The sequence below is a fragment of the Littorina saxatilis genome, linkage group LG12, assembly GCF_037325665.1.
Source record: "Littorina saxatilis isolate snail1 linkage group LG12, US_GU_Lsax_2.0, whole genome shotgun sequence".
NCBI lineage: Eukaryota > Metazoa > Mollusca > Gastropoda > Littorinimorpha > Littorinidae > Littorina > Littorina saxatilis.
Genome location: NC_090256.1, coordinates 24,748,629 through 24,759,783, shown reverse-complemented (window position 1 = coordinate 24,759,783; position 11,155 = coordinate 24,748,629).

Here is an 11,155-nt window from a genome sequence, read left to right as displayed (position 1 = left end):
AGACAGATCTAGTGTCTCCCACTCTGATAACGTGTCACCTACTGTTAATCCGTTTTGTTTTAATTTCTTTTTATTTCAGCAGACACGGATGTCAAACACAGTGCTAGGCAGTCACCTCTAGTGAAATGAGTTGATCTAAAGTGCCTGTAATGTTTGGATGTCTTTGCTCGTGGTTCGATTTATGTGAATTTCAAGACTTGCAGTAGAGTCTCAAGTTAAGTTTACTCTGCCCGAAAAAAACTGTCCACCATTTACTTGAACATGCAGATATAAGGAAACGGAATGAATCTGTTCTTAAAATGTAGTGGAGGAGTGGAAGGGTAGTAGTAGATACACGAAGCCCAAGTCCAAGCGTCTTGTTTCAACTTTTTATTCAAGAAAACAATGCAAGGAAACGTAGAGGCCGAAGGCGAAACCCGTAGACAGCAAAGCAAGTGTAGTGTCGTGTTCAGCTGCTAGGAGCGAATGCATACTCATGCCGGTGTCCGGCTTATACTTATAGCCCCGGCGCGGACTGCACAGAAAGCACCGTCCGCCGAGAATAAAAATCGCCTGAATACGGCCAGAAACACGGAATCTGTGTTTCTTACACTTGCTTTACCCTACGTTATTTAAACAAATACATAACCAATCATAACAAACAATACATCAAATTAAAGCTACGACCTTTAGCTTTCCATTGCAATAGATCACATTTCATAAAAACTTATATTTATTTAGTAGGATGCAAAAACAATGGTCCTAGTGAAGGCACTGAACCAACTTCAGTGCGGAAAATTACAAAACTCTCTAAACTGGAATAATGGACAAACTCATAAATCATACAGATAAAAAGAAGAACCCTAGACAAACATCATGATATGCGTTACTTGGGGGAAAATTATACATTGACTTAGTACGAAGCGGTAAAGTCCGAAAGTAAATGGAATCGGCTAAATTCCTGCGCGAGTACCTGTCTGCATAAATTAGCAATCTTTGCAGAGGAACCAAGCATCACTCATTACAACCAAATCCTTATAAACAAACTAAAATCATATACAACATACGTACGGGATATGTAATAGTGATACAAAAATGACAAAACAATGATTGAAAAGACAAAGATGAGTTTGTGAGAATCAATTTCTCTCGACGATACATGAAAACCGGTCAAGGTCAGAGTGACGCTTTGGTCAGTTCGAAGCATTATCGTAAATAACACAATAATATGCAGCCATCCAGCCTAATCAGTGACTTCTATGCAAACCTAAATATAATTAGGACCGTATCAAAGATAAAAGGGACTTTGAAAGATAGAAGTTAGGTAGATATATAAAGAAAGGTATTGTATTAGAATTTGCGCCGGCAAGGTGCGCGCGCATCATCGTATCGTCTGCTATGGGATGGGTTATCCCGTTTGTACTGTACACAAGGCTGTTTCGCTATGCGATGATTAGAGTGTTTAGGGTAGCGAAGTGCACTTTGCTACATCCCCCCCAACTCTTTTACATATCAGCGGCCGCGCTGATTTTAAGAAAAACAGGAAAGCCTAAGGGCTGAATTTATCAAACCATCTTAGATTATCCAAAAAGAGAAAAATTGCGAAAACTTTGCCTATGACTTTCACATATGTCACTGAGAAAATCGACAGTTACAAAAACATGTTCTCGTGATCAGTACCAGCTTTGCTAAATCAAAAGTGAGGCCTGCATTTTACAAAGTGTCTCACATATGATCAAAGTACTGCGTCAAAAACATAAAAGTGCAAACAATCAGGAATTTCATGGGAAAACATTGCTACAATTATCAAATTTTCTCCACTGAGAAAAAGTAACACAATGTCAACACTACCATACAAAAATGCAACCTTCATCCCCACCAACCCGTTTAGTTGATAATATAGGGTTTCTCTTTCAATGTGCGCTTTTGTATGCACAAGCTCAACACTCACAAAAACTCTCGCTCACGGCTTTACAGTAAAGGCTGTGTTTAAGACGTATTTTAGGTGAAAAACGTAACAGTTACAAAATGGACAGATTCACTAATGAATGACGTAGTTACCTGACACTGTTAAAATGATACATCATGTACAATACACCTGACACAATGCAATGACATCCAACATTACAAATGATCTGTACCAAGCCTATTTAAAGGTAACAAGGTAAATCATAACTTAGTTTACGCTTAAGAGAGCAATTAAGAAAGTGATGATACAGGGCCTTATTTGAAGGTCAGCAAGTATTCACTAAATTACTTTCAACCCTAGGTGGCAATTACCATCAGATTTGTAGTATCTGCTTGTGCCAACAAAAAAAAATCTTTCAATAAGCGCAAACATCCGCCAACACATTCCACTCAAAGCATCATGACAAATAATCGCAACAATCAATATCAATCATACCAATGCAAGAAACATGGCATAGCATACATGAAAATGAACATTATCAAACATCAACAAATTAAACGGCAACAAAACACCCGGCAGTAAACACACCTGCGAGTCTCTTCGTGGACGCAACACTTGCGTCACTTCACTGCCGCGAACACCGAGGAAAGTCTTATGTAATACCACATGGCTAACGTCACCAGCCCAAGTCTGTATCCGTCAAGTCCGATATGACGTGTCACACTAGCTAAGAATGGGATTGCACGCGCTACAGCCACTCGAGTACAGTATATACACTGGCTGAGTCCTGTAGGCTCTCTACACCGTCATACACAGTCCGTTGAATAAGGGCTATAGTCACACTCACCAAATGGGCACCACACAGTTCCATCAAGGTCACACAACCGCAAAATAACACTTCGTCGAAGGTGGCGGCGGCTTTTCTCGCAGGAAGCGGCACATGTCACGCTTCAGGGATTGTGGGTGGAGTCCTGTGGCGAAGGTCTTGAGCAGCGTATTGTCGTTCAGTGTGTTGGCCTCGGCAGCTTTGGTCTTGGCCCACACAGCGCGTAGGTGGCTGGCGTACTCGCTAACGGACTCGCCGAGACCCTGTTGTCGTCTGTGGAAGGCGGCAGCCAGCGCGACACTATCTCGCTGGTCGCCCCACGTCTGCTCCAAGATGGCGTAAATTTTGGCCGGCGTGTTGACCTCAGCTGCTGGTCGCCTGATGACCTCCTGTCGAGCCCTTCCGTCCAGCGCTCCAAGGATCCATGCCGCTGCAGCAAGTGCAGGGACCGTCTGTAGCTGCAGGATCAGCTTGGCCTCCTGGATGAAAGTCTCGGCGCAGTCGCCCTCGCCGGTCAAACGCCTCAGCTTGCAGAGCCGCAGGTTGGGGGTGTTTGCCTCGTCCGCCATGTTTGCCTGTACTGTCTTCTTTCAGTTGATGCTTCTGTACCCTGCTGCGCAGCGCCAAATGTAGTGGAGGAGTGGAAGGGGTAGTAGTAGATACACGAAGCCCAAGTCCAAGCGTCTTGTTTCAACTTTTTATTCAAGAAAACAATGCAAGGAAACGTAGAGGCCGAAGGCGAAACCCGTAGACAGCAAAGCAAGTGTAGTGTCGTGTTCAGCTGCTAGGAGCGAATGCATACTCATGCCGGTGTCCGGCCTATACTTATAGCCCCGGCGCGGACTGCACAGAAAGCACCGTCCGCCGAGAATAAAAATCGCCTGAATACGGCCAGAAACACGGAATCTGTGTTTCTTACACTTGCTTTACCCTACGTTATTTAAACAAATACATAACCAATCATAACAAACAATACATCAAATTAAAGCTACGACCTTTAGCTTTCCATTGCAATAGATCACATTTCATAAAAACTTATATTTATTTAGTAGGATGCAAAAACAATGGTCCTAGTGAAGGCACTGAACCAACTTCAGTGCGGAAAATTACAAAACTCTCTAAACTGGAATAATGGACAAACTCATAAATCATACAGATAAAAAGAAGAACCCTAGACAAACATCATGATATGCGTTACTTGGGGGAAAATTATACATTGACTTAGTACGAAGCGGTAAAGTCCGAAAGTAAATGGAATCGGCTAAATTCCTGCGCGAGTACCTGTCTGCATAAATTAGCAATCTTTGCAGAGGAACCAAGCATCACTCATTACAACCAAATCCTTATAAACAAACTAAAATCATATACAACATACGTACGGGATATGTAATAGTGATACAAAAATGACAAAACAATGATTGAAAAGACAAAGATGAGTTTGTGAGAATCAATTTCTCTCGACGATACATGACAACCGGTCAAGGTCAGAGTGACGCTTTGGTCAGTTCGAAGCATTATCGTAAATAACACAATAATATGCAGCCATCCAGCCTAATCAGTGACTTCTATGCAAACCTAAATATAATTAGGACCGTATCAAAGATAAAAGGGACTTTGAAAGATAGAAGTTAGGTAGATATATAAAGAAAGGTATTGTATTAGAATTTGCGCCGGCAAGGTGCGCGCGCATCATCGTATCGTCTGCTATGGGATGGGTTATCCCGTTTGTACTGTACACAAGGCTGTTTCGCTATGCGATGATTAGAGTGTTTAGGGTAGCGAAGTGCACTTTGCTACAAAAGTCAAAATGATCACGATTTTTTCCTCAGATTCAAAACATGCACTGTCATGGTTTTGTCTGTACAATTTAGTAAGTCTTAAGTACTTTGCAACAACTTCCTTGAACGTGAAAGACAGTTTTTGAATGCTAGATCTGTATCGCGTTTCATTCCAGACTCGATCCTCTCTTTGATTGTAGATCTACTGTTTGCTGTTTACGCACTATCATATGATTCGCTATGTAACGTTTGGTAAGCTTACCTTGCAACAGCTTTCTTGTCTTTGTTGGCATTTCTGGCTGTGTTGACCGTCAGAATTATTTTAAGAACCAGGCTGCTGCAGTCGACATGTTTCGCATATTGTAGGGTTACCATGCTGCATAGGTAAAGTGGCTTGTATAACCTGACTATTCTGTTTCAAAACACTGTTTATATTTGTGTAGGTTGTAGTCATCATAACTAATCGCATTTTGCAATTTGTTTCAGAAAGGAGGTTAACCTACAACAAGATCGACGCTATGTCAGATATATGCCTCAGCCACATGAAGACTTCCGAATTTAGATCTACTCGGCATGGTGACAAGTCTTGATGAAAAGTATAGGACTGAGGACAGCAGTGGAAAAAGTGCCCACATGGCAGGTACCTAACCTATTACCCTAGTCATTTTATCTGTTTGCCTTCTTTTGAAAATTATACATGGAGTTGATATGATGCGTTAGTTTTAACTGTGTGTGTGTGTGCGTGTGTGTGTGTGTGTGTGTGTGTGTGTGTGTGTGTGTGTGTGTGTGTTACGGAGTGAGTGAGTTTGTGTTATGTTACTGTTTGTTGATTTCTTACGGGAGCCTTGAAGGCTTCGCCTCTTGTTGTAAATAAAACGGCTTTGAGCTCGAAGTTTTTGGTGAGCGATCTTATTGGCTGACGTAGGGTATTGGTACATATGCCGTTGCGCTCGTTTACGCTCCTGATTGACAGCTTGGCACTCTTCGCTAAACGAAGGTGTTTTTGGACCTTTGGGTTTTGAGGAAGATTTGGGTATGCTGTCTTTTGCACATTGCACCAAAAGGGTGGAAAAGGTTAAAGCCGGGTCTTCAGAATTAAGAACTTCTGGGGTTATTTGTCCTGAAGTGGAAAGACGAAATAAATCCCAGTTAGCTTTGGAAAATTTCCAGTGTGGAAGGGCTTCCTCGCCCTGATCCTCTTTAAAACTGACAAAACAGGGAAAATGGTTACTTCCACACAGATCCGAATGGACAGACCATTTCAAATCAAGAAACAAAGATGGATGGCAGATAGCCAAGTCCAAATGAGATTCTTCTCCAGATTGCATTAAAAAAGTACCCTCTCCGGAATTTAAAAGACACAAATCCAAGTTATCGATGACATCTTCGATAATCTTTCCTTGAATGTTGGAAGATTCGCTCCCCCAACGTCGGGAATGGCCGTTAAAATCCCCTACCAAAAGGAACGGGGTTGGTAATTGATGTATTAAGTATTCTAGGTCATTTTTGGTGACCGTAGTAGATGGCGACAGATACAAGGAACAAACAGTTATAGCTCTATTACAAGAAATGCGAGCCGCTATTGCCTCAAGGTTAGTGTCCAATTGGACCTGCTTAAAAAGAAAATCAGAACGGATACAAAGTGCACTACCACGACCTGATGACCGCAATAAGCAGCTGTACCCAGGCAGTGATATATTTTTGTTAGGGCCTATAAGAGTTTCTTGTAAACAGATTGCAAAAGGATTACTTTTCAAAAGGAGATGAAGTTCCTCTTGATTGGCATTAAAACCTCTGATATTCTATTGTATTATTGAAGCCATTAAAAAGGCTTAGTATTTTCAAAACAAATAAAACTTTAATCCATGCCCGATCCTCCACCCCCGTCCGACGCAGGGTAGAACCTGTTCGTTTCATCCATTTCCGATTCTGCACCCTCGTCAGACAAGGGGGAGAAAGGGTTTGTCAAAGCAGAGAGTGATGTACGTATCTCCCTTTCTCACTCAGTTAGGCAAGTTAGGCCTGACCTTGGCCTTGGGAGATCTCGAGGCTCTACCCTCAGAGTTTGATCTTGACGGCTGGGAGGAAAGATCCGATCTGCCGATCGAACCCGTCCGCCCAACCCCCGAAGACCCGGCCGAATGAGTGGAGGATTTTTTGGTCCTCCATTTGGTTTGGGCTTTAGCGACTTTGTTCACGGCCGCCTGCGTGACGTCAATGTCTGTTAGAATCACAGCCGTTTCTTCCTTAGAGACGCCAGTCGGACCAGTCGGAACTGTCGTCTGGGATCCAGCAATCTCAGCAGCCGCAGCCGCCCTCTCAACATAATGGACATCAACTGTTGCACCCACTCCAGACTGACTCGACAGCTTTTCGACAACAGCTTCCAATCGATCAATCTTTTTGATCAGACGATCCAGAACTGAACTGAACTTGTTTAGAAAGCCGTCAAGGGACGGAGGGACAGTCTGTGCCACAGAAGGAGTACTAGTAACCCTGGAATATGATGATTCCGAGGGCTGCGCCATCTGTGACATGACTTTCTGTTTTGCTTCTCCAAAAGAGCACCTCTCCGTTGTGCAAACTTTTTGGATCGATTCCTCCAGCTTGAAACGAGGACAGTCTTTTGACGATGAGGAGTGGTCTCCCTTGCAGTTGTAAAATGGCGAAAGCCAGATGCATCCCCTGTGAAGTGATGATTCAAAAGTGAAAAAAATGAGTCATTCGAGAGGATCAAGAAACAAGTCGCGTAAGGCGAAATTACTACATTTAGTCAAGCTGTGGAACTCACAGAATGAAACTGAACGTAGTCCGCCGCTAGTGCAAAAGGCAGTGAAAGTGACGAGCCTGTTTGGCGCGGTAGCGATTGCGCTGTGCTTCATAGCACGATTTACTGTACCTGGTTTAAACTGTTTTATTCAACGTTTGTGCATTATTTACAAAAAACGCATATTGAGTAAAGAACAACAAGCATAATGCTTATAGTGGTGTTTACAGTTTTCTAGAAAGTACATATAAATGGCGGCTAATGTACAGTTTAAATGAAAAGCAAGCAAACATGAAAAGAAAATTGAATGAAAATTGTACATCAGAACAAAAATCCGTTTAAGAATACATATATAATATTTATGGTATTAGCGAGTAAGAGATAGAATATCTGTGTGTATGAGGTTGTTGGTTAGTTTGTTGATTGTGTTGTTTCTTGCAGCTAAGTGTAAACGGCATTGTAGTAGAAAGTGTGTTGCAGTTTCTGTTCCATCACCACAGTCGCATACGCTGTTTTCCGCAAGGTGTCGCTCAACTAAGTCTTTCTTTAGATCACTAATTTTAAGTCTCATTTTTGTGTGGATTATTTGTGTTTGTCGACTGCCACTGTAGAAGTAAACGGGAATTTACTGTACCTCTCTTCGTTTTAACTTTCTGAGCGTGTTTTTAATCCAAACATATCATATCTATGCTGCCCTACAGGCGTGAAAGGCAGATTTCCATAATCATATCTATATGTTTTTGGAATCAGGAACCGACAAGGAATAAGATGAAATAGTTTTTAAAACGATTTCGGAAATTTAATTTTGATCATAATTTTTATATTTTTAATTTTCAGAGCTTGTTTTTAATCCAAATATAACATATGTATATGTTTTTGGAATCAGAAAATGACGAAGAAAAAGATGAAATTGTTTTTGGATCGTTTAATAAAAAAATAATTTTAATTACAAGTTTCCGATTTTTAATGACCAAACTCACTCATTAGTTTTTAAGCCACCAAGCTGAAATGCAATACCAAACCCCGGCCTTCGTCGAAGATTGCTTTGCCAAAATTTCAATCAATTTAATGGAAAAATGAGGGTGTGACAGTGCCGCCTCAACTTTTACAAAAAGCCGGATATGACGTCATCAAAGGTATTTATCGAAAAAATGAAAAAAACGTCCGGGGATATCATACCTAGGAACTCTCATGTCAAATTTCATAAAGATCGGCCCAGTAGTTTAGTCTGAATCGCTCTACACACACACAGACAGACACACACACACACACACACACACACACACACACATACACCACGACCCTCGTCTCGATTCCCCCCTCTATGTTAAAACATTTAGTCAAAACTTGACTAAATGTAAAAAGAAGAGATCAGAAAAGCGATTTTATGCTGTAAGCAGTGGAAGGACTGTTGGAATATTTGATACATGGAACGAGGCGTCGAAGTCAGTGACGGCATTCCCAAAGGCAACTCATCGTTGTTACCAGTCGTTGGCCGCAGCAAAATGAGCGATGCGGCAGGCTGGAATTGAGAATCCAGTTATATTCAAAGGTTCTTCAAATGAGCATCAGAACTTTGAAGGAGAGGATGAAACTAGAGTAGGTGTGGAGGATGAATTTCAAGATGAAACAGCAGAAAACCGAAGCGAAACCACGGTTGAAGAAGGACATGACGACACGATTCCCTTGACAACCCAAGAACAAAGATTCCAGAATTGTCAAGAGGATGATGAAACACTCGTGAAAACACTTATCAACGGTGAAAAAACTGAGGAAATATCTAAACAAAGAAAACTTACATATTCTTCATGCAAAAGAAAGATTCCATGAATGCACACCAAGTTACCAGTGTATCAGCTGTGCTTATTCGTAAGAAGGCAGAGAAAGTTCACCTGCGAGGATCTTTCTTTCTTTATTTGGTGTTTAACGTCGTTTTCAACCACGAAGGTTATATCGCGACGGGGAAAGGGGGGGAGATGGGATAGGTTTGGTTGGTTTTTGGGGTTTAATGTCTCTTCAGCAGATGCTAGCTGCTATTCGAGACCGATGCAGTTATTTTCTTTTCCCTTCATATGGCAAGTTCTACGTTTCAGACTATTTACATTCAAATCTATCACTGTAAAAGAAGGTTCTAAAAATTAATCATTTTCACTTCTGGTACTTTAAATCTTGTAAAAAATCTTGATCTCTTTTAAAAAGTTAAAAATCTTGTCCGGGGGAACATCCCGGAATAAAACCTTCAATGTTTCCGCATTGTAGTGTTTGTCTCGAAATTCTTGAACGTCTACACATTTTGTGAGAACATGTTCTAATGTCCATGGTTCGTCACATCCAAAACAGTATGGTGGATCTTCACCTTTCAGCAGATACGAATGTGTAATGTGACTGTGCCCAATGTGTAAGCGACAGAGAACTGTCTCTTCTTTCCTGTTGAGGCGACATTGGGGTAGGCTGTCCGACAGCTGGGGGACGATCTTATGAAGTTTATTTTCTTCACATTCGTCCCATTCACTCTGCCATAGGTACTTTATGTACATGTTGGTGCGAGTTCTGAAATCTGAATGCTTTGTGTGTTTGTCAGTGATGAGTCTTTCTCTGGCTTCTTTAGCAGCTTGATCAGCTGCAGAGTTGCCTCTAATTCCAACATGGGATGGCACCCATGCAAACACAATCCTTTTGCCTTCTTCAATCAGAGATGCATGTAGCTCTTGGATTTCGACCAACAGTGGGTGATCTAGCTGAGTTCTCTTCACGGCGGTAAGAGCCGATAGGGAATCCGACAGAATCAGGAAGTCTTTCTTTTTTGACTGATATACCTGTTTCAGAGCTAGCTGTAAAGCTTTCAACTCTGCAGAAAATACAGAACTGTCATCCGGAAGACGGGCCGAAAAGGCCCTATCGAGTTTAGGACCTGTGACAGAAGCTGATGCCACTTTACTTTCAGCTTTGGACCCATCAGTGTATATTCGTTGATGGGAAGGAAACTCGGTACAGAACTGGCTAAAACACTGTTTAAAAATCAAATCATTTGTCTCTGACTTCTTTAACCTTGTCAGATCGAGTCGAACAACTGGATCTGGCAATGTCCATGGTGGTGTTTCTGTCCATCGATTTTCACTAACATGATCGAGTTTTATCTTTGATTCGGCCAGATGTGACTGAATCCGAGAAGACAGAGGTGCTCGATCATTTGGGTGACTTTCAAAAAATTCAGAGCATTGTGGTTGAAATACGCATTGGTAGGCTGGATTTGTAGGCATAGCTTTCAGTTTCAACACATAATTTAGGGTGAGTTTCAGGCGTCGCAGCCTCAGAGAGGGTTCTTTGGCCTCAAAATATAAGGACTGTACTGGAGACGTCCTGAAAGCTCCCAGACAAAGACGTATACCCTGGTGGTGTATTGTGTCTAATAGCCTTAGGTTGGATTTTGCGGCTCCACCATAGACGACACAACCATAGTCCAACTTGGATCGGATTAAAGCACGGTAAAGTCTGAGTAGGACTGTGCGGTCAGCACCCCAGTCCGTATGAGAAACCACTTTCAATACATCCAGAGCTTTCAGACATGATGTTCTCAGATACTGGATATGTTTAAGGAATGTTAGTCGACGGTCAAAGGTCAGTCCTAGGAATTTAAATTCTTCAACAACCTTGACAGGATTACCATTCAGGACCAGAGAGGGTTCTGGCATGGCTCCCCTTTGTTTGCAAAGATGCATACAGACAGTTTTGCTGGTGGAAAATTTGAAACCGTTCTCTGTTACCCATTTTTGCACCTTGTCTATACATAATTGAAGCTGCCTTTCCACTCTATGTAGGGATTTGCCACGCACACAAAGTGCAAAGTCATCAACAAACAAGGATGACTCGGATCCTTTCAGTACTGCCTTTACTAT